Source organism: Argiope bruennichi, chromosome 3, assembly GCF_947563725.1.
Source record: "Argiope bruennichi chromosome 3, qqArgBrue1.1, whole genome shotgun sequence".
NCBI lineage: Eukaryota > Metazoa > Arthropoda > Arachnida > Araneae > Araneidae > Argiope > Argiope bruennichi.
Genome location: NC_079153.1, coordinates 143468241 through 143486551, shown reverse-complemented (window position 1 = coordinate 143486551; position 18311 = coordinate 143468241). Strand labels below are relative to the sequence as shown.

At 33.0% G+C, this 18311-nt stretch overlaps 1 protein-coding gene across 5 annotated transcripts in view; it reads right to left on the bottom strand.

The window, feature by feature from the left end:
- Window positions 1-17673, bottom strand: part of LOC129963765 (zinc finger protein 236-like) — a 53673-nt gene extending 36000 nt beyond the window's left edge. For 2 of the 5 annotated variants that reach the window (XM_056078305.1, XM_056078312.1), the window contains exon 1: window positions 33-115. The gene's annotated coding sequence lies outside the window, so the exon portion shown is untranslated. Of the gene's footprint in view, window positions 1-32; window positions 116-4648; window positions 4897-17585 lie in introns of those variants that run through there. The other 3 variants (XM_056078306.1, XM_056078308.1, XM_056078309.1) reach the window with 3 other exon arrangements.
- Window positions 17674-18311: the final 638 nt, after the last annotated feature.

Genomic DNA, 18311 nt, shown 5'->3' with positions numbered 1-18311 from the left:
AGTGATATCTATCAGAAAATTCAAACACTTACTACAAAAATGGGAAAAATTGTTTTTCGCTCGATAATGCACAAAGATGGAATCACTGCGTTAGGTCGTTTCAAGAGCCCAAATCGAAGTTCTTCCGTCTTCCAGAGAAGCATCATAGAGGAAAATTCGACTTATCATAATGTTTGAGCAAGCTGATTGGCTAATCGTTCCCCTCATTGGAAATGCCCGTCCTTTTCATCGTTTTCAAAAGGAATTCGTCAAAAAGGGCTGAGCCTTTGTGCCTCCTCCGTACAAATGTGAAAAGGGGGGGGGGTGTACACTATTTAGTTCCAAAGAAAATACGGATGCAGGTTCGAGTCGATCTATTTTTCTTTCTTTTTTGTTAATACCAAGTGAGATTCTGAAAATTTTAACAAAGTTTTCTGCATCCAGATTATCCAAATATATTAACCCGTGAGCCATTACAGGAATCATTTTTGCTTACAACATCTCTTTCGTTGAAGGACTTCTTGAACGAGCTTTTAAACGTATATTTTTCTCTAACACTGTTTAATGATTCATTTTCAGTGATTCTTCATTCAGCTTATTTCCAGATTTTGAGGTTGCATCAAAGCGTTTTTAAGGAAAGGGGATAAAAGTTCGACGCTTTTCTTCTTTTTCATCCAAAAGAAAATCGAATAGAATATATTTTTTTAAAAAAAAGCAGTAGTTTGAAGAATGATATCGAATTCAAATGCTCACAAAGGTCGAATGGCGTCTCAAAGGCTTCGATTTCTAAAATTGTCTCACATGTTTCATTTCGGATATGAAAATTATTCTGCCGAAATCTTTTTATTGTTATAGTCATCGCCTCATGCTTACAGAGCTTCCTTAAAGCAGGAGTGGTCTCCCCAAAACTTTCTCGCATGCGAAAGTAAATTTGTATTTTAGACGCATTTTTCCCAACCAAAATGTGAGAAAAAACACTGCCATTGTACTCGGAGAATCCCATACCCTATTCGTTTGCCTGTCTCTGAAAATACAAACCCATCAACCCCTTGTTGAAAAGGGCTCACATTCTGAAAAGCCTCCACTGTTCATCTGTGTGCCGTCTTTTTTTTTTTTTTTTTTGATGTACCATCTTATTCTTCAAGCGCTCTTCGTTTTGTATATATCGTGTTAACTTACTCTCGACAGACAGAATACAGCTTCACAGAATAAATTTCTCCCAAAATGAGATGTCAAGACCAATGACCTCCTTCTATCTAGTCCTAAGCGTCTTTGTCACAGGCAAATACCACACTGATTCCATACATCATCAGGGAGCCCTAGAACGTGGAGATTCTTCAAAATCTCGAGTTCCAATTTTTTCGACGATTACAAATAAAATACACTCAAATATTCTGTATTTCCTATACGAGAAAGTGAAAAGCAGCATTCGGAAGAATGATTTAGAATGGAGAGGCTAATGAAGGTCCAATGACATCACGGAAACTTTGAATAGACTTTCGATTTCCCTCCTTGGCCTAGTTTGGGATATGAAAATGATTCAGAGATTGATTTTCGTTGAAAGCCTTTGTTTTATTATTAATATCTATTATATAGAGAACGTCCGAGTTTTCTCAAAGTAAAAAAGGCCCAAAATAGACACTTTTAATAAAATGGACTGAATACTCTTTGGAACACACTGGATTTTAACTTAATATGAATGAATGCGTCTCTTTTTTGTTATGCATTTTCCAATTTTTGAAATGGCAGTGCAGTTCTTCGTGGGGACAGTTTTAAACGAATATAGGGGAATGGCGAAGTTTTAAACGAATATAGGCTCTTTTTTTTTAACCGAAAGATAAAAAAAGATGAAAAGAGCAGTGAATATAAAAACTCTGAGAAGTTTCAGCGGGATAAATGAATGTGAAAGTTAGTAACCAGAAAGGATTAAAATAAGATTTTAAAAACACAGTGAAGTGATTTGGTTAAAAATTATTTGCAATGTCTAATATAAAACCATCTCAAAAAATCTTATTTTGGGATATCGCTGTTTTCCTAAAACATGACACGGAAAATTCTATTGCTGCCTTTTTCCAAAAGTAATGATTGCTTTTTAGTGAGATTTTTGTAAAACAGAATGAAAAGAATTCGATACTGTATACCAGACTGATATAGTTATATATTGTTTCCAGAAGTGAAATCGAAATCCATAATATTGTAATAATTTTTTTAATAATGACTGCTTTTAACTTAATAATGTGAATAAACAGAATGATATTATCTGGAAATGAAGTGTTGAGATATACACAATGATAAGATTGTTCAAAGACTTTAACATAGAAATCATCGGAACTAGAATCTAATAAACTCAACAGGTGGTTACTTCTGGGGGAGTAGATGCTGAATAAGGAAAAAATGTCTGAAATTTTTATTTTATATCTGCATTTACAAAAAAAAAAAAAGTTAATATTTCTATTATTACTCACAATTTAAAAACTTTAAAAAATATTCATCTATACCTATTTTATTACTATATAATTTTTTTCTCCAAATTTATAATTAAAAAAAATTATCTTAGGTATATTTTACAACTTTCCCTTGTTTTAGATACTTGTAGCTCATATGCACGCACATTGCGACAATATTATATCTATCTATCTATCTATCTATCTATATATATATATATATATTTGTGTGTGTTTGCGCATACTATCCATGCTATAAAATTTAGGTTAAATTGCAAATAGTATAAAAACTAAACAATTAAGCTGAAACATTATTGTGCCATGATATTCTGGACTAAAGATTTGAATCTCTTTTCACCCCCCCCCCCTTCTTCTATCTTTTCTTCTTCTGTGTTAAGCACGGCTTTATGATATGAGAAATTCCTTAGAGGAGAGGGGAAAAAAATGAATAAACAGGTGCAATAAGATTGTCAGAAGTCATCATTTTTTTCATTTGTATTGTAATATCTTGATCCAGACCGATCACATAAGAGAACAGCGTAATAAGCAATTCTTTTATTTGCAGCCTTATACATGTACAACAAACAAATTGTTCTCATCTAGGTTAATATTATTTACAAAAATCACATAAAAGTTGAAAGTTAATAGTGAAATAGTTCCTCGATCAAATCGGAGAATAAGTCCAGGAAACGCTCCAGAACTCCACCGATTTTTGTCGGGCGGATCCTAACACAGAAACCCGAATCACACGGAACTTCTCAAAAAATCAGGAACAACTTTTCCGGGCACCGGCGTCTTTCTGAATTCCAATTCGAAGCCTCTCACTGTTCTCATCTCTGCTTCAAAACAAACCAAAAATGCAGCATTTTATTCCCGTCAGATATCTGCCACCGATTTTCTCATTGATGAACTTGAATTCCCTATCACCCAATAGCTGTTCAGTAGTGCTTTCTCAATGGTCTCCACACAATCGTGAGAGTATCTGTTAAGGATTCCATCTTTGTAACTGGCCCCTCTCGGACACATGTTAATTATAATCATTTCACAGCTAATTTCTTTCGGGTTCGAAATTTAATGAAAATGGTTGCTGGTGATTGATTGTTTCCTGATGATTTGAGGAGTCCCATCATAAGGGAAAAAAGTTTAGAATATATGGATGTCTTGCCGTTCTTCTCCCTTGAAGACATGGTGGAGCTATTTGAAACGACGAGACACACATCTCTGTCCCCTCACTAGGATATAATAAATGACTCTACTAGTGAAAAGGATCCACATTAGGAAATCCATATCCACTAACTATGTGTGGGAAAACGGGTGACGTTACGTCTGGCCGGTATGCCAATAACCATGTGAGGAAAAAGGAGAAACGTATAAAGTATAGCTCTAATCGACAGGTAAAACATATAACATAGCCAGGATTTTTTTTTCTTTTTGTAATTTTAAAGTTTGATCCAGTACGATTATAAAGATTAATGAACATTAGTATCATAAACGGTGGTATAATTTTTTTTTATCCACATCTGTTAAGAACTTCCGAGAATGAGTAGTAAGCTACTAATAATAATAATAATCTTTCTTCAGCAAAATATGTTGAATAAAAAAATCGTCAAATCAATTGGATCAAATCTATCAAAAATCAAGATATCTTCAATATCCACAGGACGAATTCAAAATTATATATAAAAAAAGGAAATTTAAAATAAACATATAAGGTGATAAGGATTAAAGTTTCTTCCTTTAGAGCAGTTCTGAAGTGAAAGGGGGAAAAAAGCTTAATGATCATAAAAGCATGGAATCTCGATTATGCACATTTTAGAAGACAAGGAAAAGAACGAACTCCAAAGTTAAAGAAGCGTTCAACTTGAAAAACCGATGCCACGCCAACAGGCCTTTGTTTAAATATAATTCAACTGCTGTCAAATTTAAAAAAAAAGAAAAAAAAAAAAAAAAAACTGAAAAATTTACACTAGTAATAAATAGGGAGATTATATTAATTAATTGATTTTTTATTAGAATTAACCGTATTATATTAGTTATAATAATAATAATTTCATAGCTTAATCATCTTTTATTATAGTTATAAAATAATCATTCATATTATATTTCAGATTTATAAATGCGCAATTTTGCTAAGCGATTCAGTTTTTCAAACAGTATCGCTGCGATAAATTTGTTCTCAAAACTGACCCCTTAAGAAAAATGTATAAAAGCGCATGTTTACTTACAAAACTCCATAACCGCAACCAAATCCCGTTCTGAAATGCCATAAGCGTTGTCACGCACTCATCACAAAGTGTTATAGCAGACAGGTAGAATGAGGTGGACACACACGAAAGTTAGAATTAACAGGTGTGAAATGCAGATGAAAGCGGGAATATCTCTCGCCGATTAAAAAAAGTGATGCTTTTTAATGGGACGTCGCGCGCTTACTGAACCGCTGGGGTTATTAGCCTGGGCAGACGACTCCACCACTCTACTCTCCATCCTGCTTTATCCAACCTCTTCGATGAAATCTCGATTCCTTCTAGCTTCCTCAACACCGCGAAGTGGTTTCGTTTTCTGCCAACAGGTGTGATTTCAGTACGCTCAGCTGATGACGCAAATGTGGAGTCATCCTCGGATATGCTTAGTCAGGATGTGATCAAATGTATGGGCGCTTGATTCTTTATGTAAAAATAGAGAATAAAAAAGAAACACTAAAATTTCGCATATATATATATATATATATATATATATATATATATATATATATATATATAAAAGCAGAGGAAGAGAGAGAGAGAGAGATTGATTATAATTTCTGAATAAAAAAAATAATCAAGAAACATTCTTTAGAAGAAAAAGTTTTAATCCAATCCAAAATAATAATTTTTTTTATATAAAAATTAAAAAACAAATTAGTTTCTTAAAAACAAAGGACAATCAATCTTTTTAAACTGGGCGAAGAATAAAAATTCAGAGTGGTTTTTCTGTTGAAAATAATATGGATAAAAAAAATTAAGGGGAAAAAAATTGTCGGCATCGTTTCAATCTCATAATAAACATAGAAATGATTTTAATTTAAAAGATTTACAAACATCTTAAGATTAAGATGTTGTTATAACGTTTATAAAAACAGAATTGCTGTTTTTGTATCATAATCAGAATGTTCGCTTATGTAAGGGAATGCATTTTAAATATCACAAAGTAAACGATTTTTTTTATTGGCTTTAATCCTCCACCCTCAAGCCTCCATTCCAGATTATCCACACTATCTGTGGACATCTCTCCGATATGGAAAAAGAATTCCATAGTATCTGATCATTTAAATGAATCCTATGCATACGACTAAATGCAAACTCAGTACCCATAGATAACGTTGTGAATTGTTTGTTGCAGTCCCACACAACTATCGGGGGTCAAGTTGCACACCGCCTCATCGTTCAGCAAAGAGCTCCTATGAATAGTAGAAAAATCTTGTTGAGTGACGTCACTTTTCAGGAGGAAAGCCACATGTTGGGCGGCTCTCCCCTGATGTGCTCTCATTACAAAACATAAACAGCATAACATTCGTTGTTTCATTATTCCATCTGGAATAAAGAAAGCAAATGATTTCTTTTTACCGAGACACCCTTGGGACTTTCCACTAGGGCGGTAAAGCAAGCGGTCGTACCCCTCCCCCCCTTCCCTTCGACTTTTCCAGGCAAAGTCATTCTTTTTCATTGTTGGAATCTCGGTCAAAAATGATACTGGAAATCACAGCTTTTAGAAATTGAATAATTACTTGGTTTGATAGCAGAAGAGGAGAGGTCGAATTTTCAAAAAGGCATTTCAACAATTTTTCTCTGAAAATATCCGCAATTTCGAATGTATTTATTTCCGTGTCGTTTCAAGCCCCAACCCTTTAAACCCGCGTCATTAAGATACACAGTACCGGTTGAAAGAGTATCTTTTTGTTTTTTGAACATATTTTCTTCCAATGTTGTCAGAAACTACTTCAAACTATCGAGTTGAATTGAAGTGACGATTTTGGAATATTGAAACACCGTAAACATAATCTTAAGTAACTACAATATTAATTAACAAAGTTTTGGAGTAATGTCTTTTTTTTATCAATTATTTTTATTTGTTTCTGTATAAGGGTTTTGTTTAATTAAACACCCTCTGTTCAAGCTGATGAAGGGTTTTCGACATGACATCTGTAATTTGATCATTCAGCAACAAGAAGTAATAATTGATGGATGTACTCAAGTCGGACTCTTCTCAAATATAGGAAACAATTCAGTATACCGGAAAATGGAATATCGATGTTTTTAAAGAGATGTGTTGATCCGGGAGAAATGTCGAAGATCTTTTAACCTGGACATCCTCGTTCTATGTCTCATTTTTTCGACAGGAATATTACATGTCTTTCACGTGCGAATCCGTGCCTAATCGTTGCAGGCACTGCACGCGATCTTTGTGATCTCTTCAAAACTCAGAACCTACCGTTCGGTTTATCAGGTGAAGGCTTCAAGCAGCTGGGCTGAAAGGAAGATGCTTCGTCAAGAATCTCTAAGAATCGTAAAGCATGTGTGGAATGGGTGAAGACATGCAAGGACTGGACCAAAAAAGAGTGGGAAGATATCTTTCAGAGTAGTAAAAACGAATATACATTGTTTGGTACGGATATAGCCGTGTTCCAATGACCCGTGAATTTGCAGACAGGGCACACTTTCCCCCTTTGCTCCTCTCTTGCGGTTTTCCGGGGTTCTTTGATGTGTTCTGTCCAGTTTACCGTGTTGGTAAGGGGGGAATTGTGCCCTGTCTGCAGACTCACGAGTCATTGGAACGCGGCTTAAGATACAGTGGACTCGTTGCCTTCAAGGCACTCGTTTCAACCCCAAGTACAAGATTTCAATAATGAAGCATAGGAGTGCGATGTGTTTCTTACCTTGGCATCAAGTTTCAGTATGCAGACAACCTTGAGAACACCTTGCATCCCTATGCACGCAGCTCTCTTAGTCGTGGCTTCGTTTCCCATTTTCAACAGGAAAAGAGTCGAATCACATCCAGAATTGGCTCTCTCACCTATCCAAACTTGAAATGCCAAGCAAATGAATCTTTAACATGGTTGAGGGAGTTTAGGCCGAGAGGTCTTGCGGGAAGAAGTAATAGGAATGCCGATGGGAAATTTTCCCAGCTTCTCTCCTTCGTTCACGTTTTTTTTTTTGTTTTTTTTTTTATTCGATGCTTTGTAAGTGCCGAGCTGTTTTTGATACCATGAGTTTGGCCCCAAGTATTAGTATATGTTTCATCGATACTGGAAATTTTGTATACTTCCAACAAACTTTAACTTTTGGATAAATTTTGCTTATTTTGAAAAAAAAAATAGATAATAAATTTGTTAATTTCGATTTTTTTTTGAGTTATTATTGATTTATGTATCAAACAAAGATCTAAAAAAAATAAATTGTGTGTCAATTTCAGGAAAAAAGGATCCTTTTTTGGGTGAATTAGAGCAAAAAAGCATGACCTTGATACTTTTTTTGACCGGTACTGTAATACAATGTGTTTAGTTTTTGTTAATTCTGTTTACTTTCATTTTATTTTCAAGATGAATCAGTCTCGATGATGTAATATTGATGAAGGATATTTTAGTTTTTCAATAGCTCTAAAATAAGGAACCATTTTGAACAAGAGATCAGAAATGGTTGGTACTGAAGACTTGGAATCTAAATGTATAAATTCATATCTGTGCAAATATCGGTACAAATAAGTTACGAAAATGGCTAAGTATAGGAGGCTAATTACAAGCGGTGGATAATTCTCCATGTATATAAATTCGGTAGTCTTACTTCACCACTAAGAAATGTCCCTCTCTGGGGAAGACGAAAGCAATTGTTCCATTCGTCAAATGCAAATATCCGAAAAGGGGATGAAAAAAAAAATGTCCCTGGCGCCATTTACCCTTATTAAGTCATTAATTTGTTCTTAGGTTTTGGACGAATATTTATTATGTTGAATATTTGCTAGATATTGAGCTTAGATTTCCCATGTTATCTACACGGCAACTGATATTCAGAGGTAAAATAGACTTGTTTGGGGCTTCCAACTCTGCAACTCTCTAAAGCATCACGTTTGGGCTTGTACATTTTGCTTGTTTGACTTTTCTTATAAAATAATACCATTCCGCGTATTTTAATAGTTGGCAATTTTATTTATTAAGATTAATTGTTTTTTATTACTGCAATATTATTTAATTTTAAATAGTTTTTTTAAACTTTAATCGACGAATAAGATGTTTCGAACTCTGTAATTTCAAATTTATATTTGAAGTTCACTTATATAAATACCTAATGGAATATTAAAGGCAGATATTATTGATTCTTTTGGTGATTATTTCCTGGAATCTTAAAAACTAGCGTTTGAAAGAAAATGTTAATTTTTAAAATTCTTTATACTTTAAAACTGTGTTAAAATTTTTAAATGTGGTACACTTTAATAGCAGCAGTTCAGATACGTTGTTCTAAAGGAAAAAGTACTAAAAGATTCATATGCAATTTGTATTGAATTAAATATATAGAAAAGAAATTCATTGTATTATTCAATGACATAACATTGATTAAACCTCTTATTCCTTATCTTCGATAATTAGGCTATTTAATAAATTTTAAAAGATCAATTTTTTAAAATCCAGAAACATTATTTTGTAAATAAAAGTATGCTATGCGATTAGAATGCTATAGTTATTTAACACAATCATTCATGTAGCACAAAATGTCAATACAATATAAAAGGGCTGCTCATTTTTACGGAATTTTCATAATGCCGTTCATTTTGAGTTTAATGAGCTTGTGCGATTCAATGAATTGGAAAAATTTTCAAAAATAACTAAATTTATAGTGGCAATTACACACACGCCTTTTTTTCTCATTCTCTTGTGAGAGTCGATGCATGATGCGCCAACATTTTAATGCGCCCCGGTTAACTAATTTTAATTAGGTAGGTTATTTAGTAAATTTAAAGAAACTAATATTAATTTGGAGAAACGTTAATTAATACTAAATCAAATTAAAAATAAATTAAATTAATTAATTTAAAATATTAATTTAAAGAAATTAATATTTTAATCCCTTAAAAATCACTCTGAAAATAAATGTACGTAATGTGAATAGAATGCTACTGTTGCGGCATAAATCGTAAATATTTTATTTAAAAGTAGCTAACGATTATTTTAATAATTATAAATTTTATTTTGTAAATAGTTGTAAAATTCAGATTGGCAACAGTGATACTTTTGGAACTTGATGTTTAAAAACGATGCTAGAATGTTGAATGAAAATAAGCTGATGTAAATTTGATAATATTATCTATATGTAATATTTAGTTTTATAGTACGTTGTCTGCATTTTATTTTTGTTGATGCACGAACACAACAATTGGTGACCCTGGTTTTACGATGACAACGGATAGCGAACATTCTACGACTGAAACAACTACTGTTATGGATGCCGAAGCAAATAAAGTAAGCATAAAAATTCCACCATTTTGGTGTGAAAAACCAGACATTTGGTTTTATCAAGTTGAAGCTCAGTTTGAAATAAATACAATTTCTACTGAAGAAACTAAATTCAACTATTTGGTTTCCCAGCTTGAACCGAAATATGTTGAGCATATATGGGATATTATTAAGGACACTAAGCCTAATAAATATGCCCTTATGGAATTGATGAGACCAAAAGAAACTCAACAAAAAAGTCATCCAAAAATATTTGTGCACAAAGATTTAGAATCAACTTTTCGCGTTTTCCTTCGCATCGATAGAGTACGAAAGCCACTCGAACCCCCTTATGACGTTCCATATTTTGTTATCAGCCGTACACCAAAATATTTTACTCTGAGAATAAAGAATAAAGAAGTGAATGTAACTATAGACAGATTAAAGCCAGCGTATCTACTACCACAAGAAAATCCTGAAGAGCAGCTTGCAACTCCAACTTGTGTGAAGATTACACCTGCGTCCCAACCAGCTAAGATTCAAACCAAGGAAACTGTATCTCAACCTGATCTTAAACCAGCCTTAAGACAATCTCGAACTGGTAGAATCATTAAGACGCCATTGAGATTCAAAATTTAAATGTTGACTTTTTTTTTTTTTTTTTTTCCTCCTTTATGCTACTACTAAAATATTTACTTCCTACTTTCTAACGTAACGTTCGTTACTGGTAGGGGAGTATATGTTGCGGCATAAATCGTAAATATTTTATTTAAAAGTAGCTAACGATTATTTTAATAATTATAAATTTTATTTTGTAAATAGTTGTAAAATTCAGATTGGCAACAGTGATACTTTTGGAACTTGATGTTTAAAAACGATGCTAGAATGTTGAATGAAAATAAGCTGATGTAAATTTGATAATAATATCTATATGTAATATTTAGTTTTATAGTACGTTGTCTGCATTTTATTTTTGTTGATGCACGAACACAACACTACTCTTATTTAATACAATTATTAATGTAATGCATAACTTCAGTTCAAAATAAAAACATTTCACATTTTTGTGAAATTATAACTTTTTTTTCTTCTGGAAAACAATTAGAATTGTGTGACTGAATGAATTCAAAGAATTTTTGAAAGTGACTATATTTATAGTGATAACTGAGCTCCTCACCAAACCTTTTTCTCGGTGCCCCTTGAATACCAAACTTATAATTCGCCTCTGTTGACACCATCGCAATTTAATCTAAGCACTCATCTGATGGGCGCATTAGTTACTCTGACAACTTCCCTACCATTTGAAAAGCAATGAAAAAAAAAAAAAAAAAGAAAGAAAAGTGGTTTGCTTTTCATTCTGTATTTGGTACCGGTCTACCCGCGACACTGAGCTGCCCGAACTGTCGTAAGAGGAAGTCGCCAGCTGAAACGCCTCCTTCCCGCGCATCGCATCGGTTCCTGCTCGTATCGGAGTGGGAGCAAACCGTGTGTCACGTTTCCAGTGAGGGAAACGGCTGCTCGTTCGAGTGAAAAAGAAATGGTCGCGCGTGAAATCAAATAGCATCGGGGTGTCAAACTGAGTTGGAATTGGAGCCTTGATCGGGTCAGGCATTGCGCCTGTTTTAGTGCTTCTTTTTATTATTACCGGGCTTTTAACGTACCACCTATTAAACAAGTTTCGAATTTCATTTGTAAATTTCGTAGTGGCGCCATTTTATCCTCATTCTAAAATATCGCGATCTAATATAATGCGGGCGAAAAAAAAATGATGCCAAATAAATATTTAAAATAATTGTAGTAATAATTTGTATACAAATACGTCATTAAAAATCCGACAGCTATAGAGCGAACGAAACGTGTTTCTGTCTGCGCATATTGTAATTACCTCCTAACTACTGCCCACATACTAGACAAAGACCATTTTTACAATCATCAGTGTTTATACTACTTTCAAAGAACTCTATCCTCAATCAGAGGACCCATTTCTCCTCTTTTTAAAATCCAGGGTTTAAACTCTTTAAATAAATAAGATAAAATAATAATACCCAAATATAATACCAAAATAATGAAAATCATCTTGCACTAAACAACATCTTGCAATAGTGAAATAACAATATCATCTTTCAATTAGAATATTATATATATATATATATATATATATATAATTGAAATTAACTTGCCCTTATTTTTGGGTTGGTGCATAATTAGCAGGCGTTTCAAATCTGGCGACACTAGCTTGGAAGATAAAAAAGGAAGAAGTCGACCATCGGATTTGACGATTAGGCACTTTGGCAGCCGTGGAAGGGGGCAAAGTCTCAACAGATCGATTGCTGGCCATTCAACCACTGTTCGTCGTCTCAAAAAGCTGTGGAAATTGAGTGGATGCTCCCCACCCCGAATTCAGCGGCAACAATAAAGCCGCACCTGTCCGAATTTTCCCCAAATTCCTTCTAGGAAAAAAGTGGGGTCCGTTTCTGAAAGATTCTTCACGAACTGTGAATTCTTTGCCCTTGTAATCGTCTTTCAAGCAAATGGAAGCAGTTATTGAAGTAGATGGTGACTAGGCTCTGGATGAATCATTTAAAAATGTTACTGTTGAATTTTTATGTTTCCTTTTTCATAATAAATAGTGTTCAAGAACGTCTGATAATATCATTTAAAAACGCCTGATTATACACCAACGCAATAACAGTGTGGGTGTCTCATTGCAAGTTTTGGTTTCAATTGGTACATAAAAAAAGATGTTCGAAAGATATTTGTATATTAACCACATGCTAGCATTTAACCCCCCCCCCTCCAAAAAAAAATGTGAAACAAGTCAAAATGAAGCCAAAAAAATGGATATTTGGTATCGCTCATGCTATGTCTTAATTACATATTTTCTTTATTATGCTACAAAACACATTATTGTCACGTGTACAGTTTTGAAATAAAAAAATCTAAACATCCACTGCCCCTCCCAAGTGCACCATTCCGTGTGGAAGGGAGGAGGTTAAGACATTTTGAGAATATGCGAAAATGTGTCGGGGAGAGCATTCATCTCTTTATCTTATCCTTTTCACGAATTTCTCTGTTTCACTTCAGTAGGGCGTATATGACAGAAAAAAAAATTGGGCTCGAGTGTCTTAAGACGATAGACAAGTGAATCGAGGAGAGGAGGAGCATCAAATAATACAAGGCACACTGACGCGAATCACTTGCGAGTATATCTCACCTGCGAGTCCCGTTTCACCTGAGATATTTTCACTCACCCACCTGCGATGCTTGCGTCCTGCCGCGGAGAGGAAGGAAATCGCCGTCTCCACACAAAGGTTGTCTGGTTCCAGCCAGTTTTCTGACGCCCACTTCAGGAGGATGCTCCGTTCAGGGCGTTGGCCCTTGGGCCATTTCAGGACGCCTTTTTTTGTTTTATCGGGTCGCCGACTAGAGTGAATGAAATGGACAAAACTGGACTTTTCACCTTAGAAAATGATTCAGTTTCCTATTATCAAGACGATTTTATGCGATCGCAAGTCGAAAAATAATTTATTAAGGAACTTGAAGTGATTTTCTGATGGATAGATTTATTTTTATTAGACTGAAAGTTTGAAAAGCATTTTCCCTTTTTGACCTCTTTTTTGCTGAAAAAAACTGCCTTATACTTACTGAATTTTAAGGAGCTTTTTTTTTCTTTCAGTCCCCAAAACAGTTGTAAAAAAATATTTAAAATATTTTATTAAAGGTTTTGTTACATTATTGTTTCATTTTTTTAATTAAACATTTCATAGATAATTTAATTCTTCTATTGTTCTCTTCCATATGAAACCTCTTCTGAGAGATTTAGGGGCCTAGACATTTTGTCCAACCAGAAAGGAGTCTCCTGTGCAAAAAGCTCTGTTTATGGGAGGGACAATTATTACATACGATCGTTAACATTCCATAACTTTCGCATAAATTGTGAATGTTTCTAAATCTTTCCTGCACCTCTATACATAACTTTTATGTAAAAATCTGAATTGATTTTTAGGGAGCTCAAATATGTGAAATCAGGGACTGTTTTTAGAAAAGAAAAGAGAAGGTAAACACTATTCTCACTTCAAATATTTAAATAAGTCTTCTTCTTTAAATGCTTGTTCTTTAAAATATGATGTGACTTAGCATCAAAATTCTGAATCTAAAGGATCTTTTTTTATCTTCTCACTTTTGCGAAAGTAAGAAAAGGTAGGTAAAGCAGGTTTTAAAGTCTTGAGAGCCAAAAAATTGACTAAGTTGTCCGTTAAGTTAATCAAAATCGCTATGAAAACAAACCGACTCACTTGCTTAAGGGATCTCAAGACCCTTAAAAATTTTTCGATTTCTTAAAAAAAATATTTTTTTGAGTCCCATCTTTTTTGGCACCAAAATTTCAACTGTACTCTCAGCACTTCCAGAGTTATCGAGAAACAGCACCGATGGGATCAGAAAGTTCCTCTGCCAGAAAGTAAAACAACCGCAGCATTCTTTGATGACAAATGAAGCAATTACAATTTCAAAAGAAACGGAGCACTAACTAAGTGCAGTGCATAGGCTTCTGGAAGTTTTTAATTTGCATTATTTTCTTCAAATTCTTTTTTTACTATTTATTTTACTTTAACGTCGTTTTTCACAAAATTAAAAAAGACCTGTGTGCAAGATTTCTCAAAATTTACTTATTCTATTACTATTTAGGCTCATGCTCAAAATAAGTTTTTCTATGACTTATACATCAATTTTTAAATAATTATTCGCAAAAAAATTTTACATGATTTTAATTAGATTTTTTCTTAAAATTTCCTTTTTTTTAAATAATTTATTAAAAAAATTTTTTACAAAAACTTTTATAAAAAGTATGCATAACTTCAAAACTGAACATTTTTCTGCAAGTTAATATGAATTTTGTAAATTTTGACCTCTTTTTGAATTCAGAATCTTACGCTCATTAAAATACTGATTTTTAAAATTTTGAAAAAATATCCAATGTATATTTCTTTATAATTTTTCTTCAAACATGAGAAATGATGTAATTGTATATGAACATTCTATGGTTAAATTTTCAAACTTCAGAATTGTTTCATTTGTCACTTAATGGGTTGGATTTTTTTTCTAGGTAATTGTTAAGATACCGACAATAAATGTTACGATTTAGATCGTTTTTTTTAAATAAATTTTTTCCTTTTTAAATGAAGAAAAATGTGACCTGAATGCTTATATAAATAAACTTAATAGTTTTAAAAAAACCCCCATTTTCTCTGTAAATAAAGGATTCAATTCAATTAGGGAATATTATTGCATTGTACACTAATGACATTGCACCAACTGAACAAATCTCTATGAATATGGTGCAATGATACAAAATTTTTTATACAATCTTGGCGCAAACGCTACATGCCAAAACTCATTCATCTATATCGTATTTTTTTTTTTTTTAATTTACTGAGTTCAAATGTGCATGATTAAATTTTCCAAAGTACATCCAACAAGAACATATATTATCAGTTAAGAAGGTTTAAAATACACATCATCGAAATTTTGTGTTGATGGTTTCTTTGCATACTCTAATTGATAAGAGCAGGGGAGGCTTATTTGCTCTCAGTTTCATCAGCTGGGAGAAATGAATTCAGTTCCGGGTAGAAAACCAGCGCTCTTCGAGTAAAACCTTGACCCATTCATTCCTTTTCCCTCCTACCGTCCGAGTCAATCAGCTGAAACGAGTTCTCTGTGAAAACTCGAAAATCTTTTCCGGACAAAAATGGGAGGCAAATATAACTTGATCACCGAGAGAGTATAAAGTACTGGCAAGTAATCTATGCCAAAATGATGAGTATTCGTTTGCGAGTGATTTGTTGAGAAACTCATGGAATAAAGTTATAAGAATCTCCCTCTTTTGAGTAAAGAACTCACTGCCATGTTCTGAAAAGTTAGATTTTAGAAAGAAATCCTTTCAACTACTGTTCCTCCTGTTTCCTCCGCCTTTGCTATTATCTACTCTGGCGAGTATCTCTAAAAGTACGCATAGATGAGTCAGCCACGACCGGCGATTCATCAGTCCAACTCGAATCGGGAGTTCACGATGTTAAAATAGGGGTGGAAATTTTTAGCTCAGGTTTCAGAGTTTTTCCGACCCATTCTTTACATGGAGCAGCAAATTTAGATTTTAAAAAAAATGAGTCACAAAAATATTTTTGTTAATTTTTGAATTAAAAAAAATGTAAAAAAATATGAATCGTTGATGTATGATTTGTAATTATATAATATGCCTCATTAAGGCCTATATTTCTTGTACTAATATATAACATATAGATTTATTGAGAGATAAAAAGAGAAATTATATAAACTAATTAAAACCTATTCATTAAGTATTTTGAATAAAAAGGATTCTCTTCATTTTCTTTGTTTACAAACATAGAAAATATTTTTTTTTAGAAATGTATATGTGCTAGAAATGTATATAGGACACAAGTATTATTATACCATTGAAGGTCAATATCTCCAGTTCCCATTTTAAAAGTGGAAAAATTCACAGAATAAAATGATAATGTTGTACACATTAATATACATATATATAAATATACGTTTTCAGTATTTCATCACACATTTTGAAATGCTTTCACTCGCGAAGAAGGAAGAATAATTTTTAGAAATTTATTACAAGATCATTTATATTTCATAATATCATTTTAGATTTTTCAGTTACTCAACATTGGAAAAAAAAAAAAAAAAAGAAGCATTTTCCAAATTGCCTTTTTTATAAAAACAGAACGGCAAAGATCCAATGATGGAATATTGTATTCACAGTTTTTTTAACCACCATTTTAATTGAGTCAATATTTTTTAAAAAACTCTTCAAGTATTAATAAATTAGAATCTAAGTATCTATATCGACAGGTGTTTTGGAAACAAGAAAACATGTCCCATGGAATTTCAAAAATATTAGCCATCTTCTTATTTTTTATCTTCAAGATCTTGGACAGAATAATAGGAATATCAATAGAAATTTCTAACTGAAGATAAATGATATTCTGAAGATGAATATAAATAATATTTCTCATCCACAGCATCTAAGCTCCATTTTCAAGAATGTTCTTCATTTTTATCATAATATAATGCGTGTAATCATTCTCCGAATTTGTTATGAAACAAAATGTGGGAAAGAAAATTGTACACGTTACATAAGTTTAGAAATTCTAGATTCGAGAATGTAAAATATCTGAAATTTTGGCTATATGTTTGTTTGCAGAAGGTAATGAAATAAAAAAATAAAAATTCATGAAATAAAATAATGGAATTTATTTTTTAATTACTTAATAGAGAAAACTTTAAAAAAATTATATTTAATGACTTAAATCGGACAACTGCCCCCAACTACATGCTGCCCAAATTTTCCGTGATCTTATTTGAAGTCTGAACTCATAACTGAAAATGATTAGAGATGTTTAGTATTACAGCATTTCTTAGGAAAATTATTTTAAAAGTTCAGAAATTGACAGTCCCTAAATGGATGGATTAACAAAAGCAAAAATAAACATCACGTAATATTACCAAACTTACCCCACCCCCAATTTTTGTACTTTCTACTCTGTTCTATATTGTTTCTCCCACTCCAAAAAGTTTACTCTATGCAGCAGATATACACATTTTAAAATCGTTGAAAAAGTTGTTGATTTGCAGAAAAATTCTTCAAAAAATATTGAAGAGAAATGACTCACCTGTTGCATGCACGTGATTATGGATGGCGATCGTATTCTTGCGGAGAGTCACGCTCATTCGTATCTTCCAACCTACTAACTCTCAAAAGTTGCGGATGGAGGAAAGACAGCGAACGCGACGCGACGCGCATGTGCAGTAAACTAAGTCACGTGGTGAAAAGAGAAAAGAATTCTTTCCCACCTTGTTTTTAGCTATCCTTTTACACTTCATTGCAACGCGCCGAAGTGCAAATGATCATAGTTTTGCTTTATCGGTCGAAATCAATCGCCAAAAAATTATCTACAAACTGATGCCAAGCAAGTTTTTTTTTTCTCCCTTTGTTTTGAATAGGACGTTAAAAAAATGTCAAGTGAGCATGTTTAGAAAGTGCTTTAGAAGTAAACTTTACCAAGCATGAAATTTAGTTTAATATTCTTAATATCCCCTTTTAAAATAATTCCTATTCAGGGAAGAGTCTAGTAATTTTGAATCATGTTCAGATGCTCAAAACGACGCTTGATATGGTAACTCGAAGGACAATTCAGGCTCGAAGTGCTTGGAAGGCATCGGTGGAATAGAGATCTGAAGCCGAGACTTAATTGCGGGGATACCGAACAAAAAAATCCATCTTGAATTCTTCGTATCGGCCGACGGACAGACAAGAAAGAAGGCTGGGTATTGAGAAGGGAAGGTTGGAAAAAAGCAAAATAAATAAATAAAAGAAATAAAAGAATAAATTATAAAAA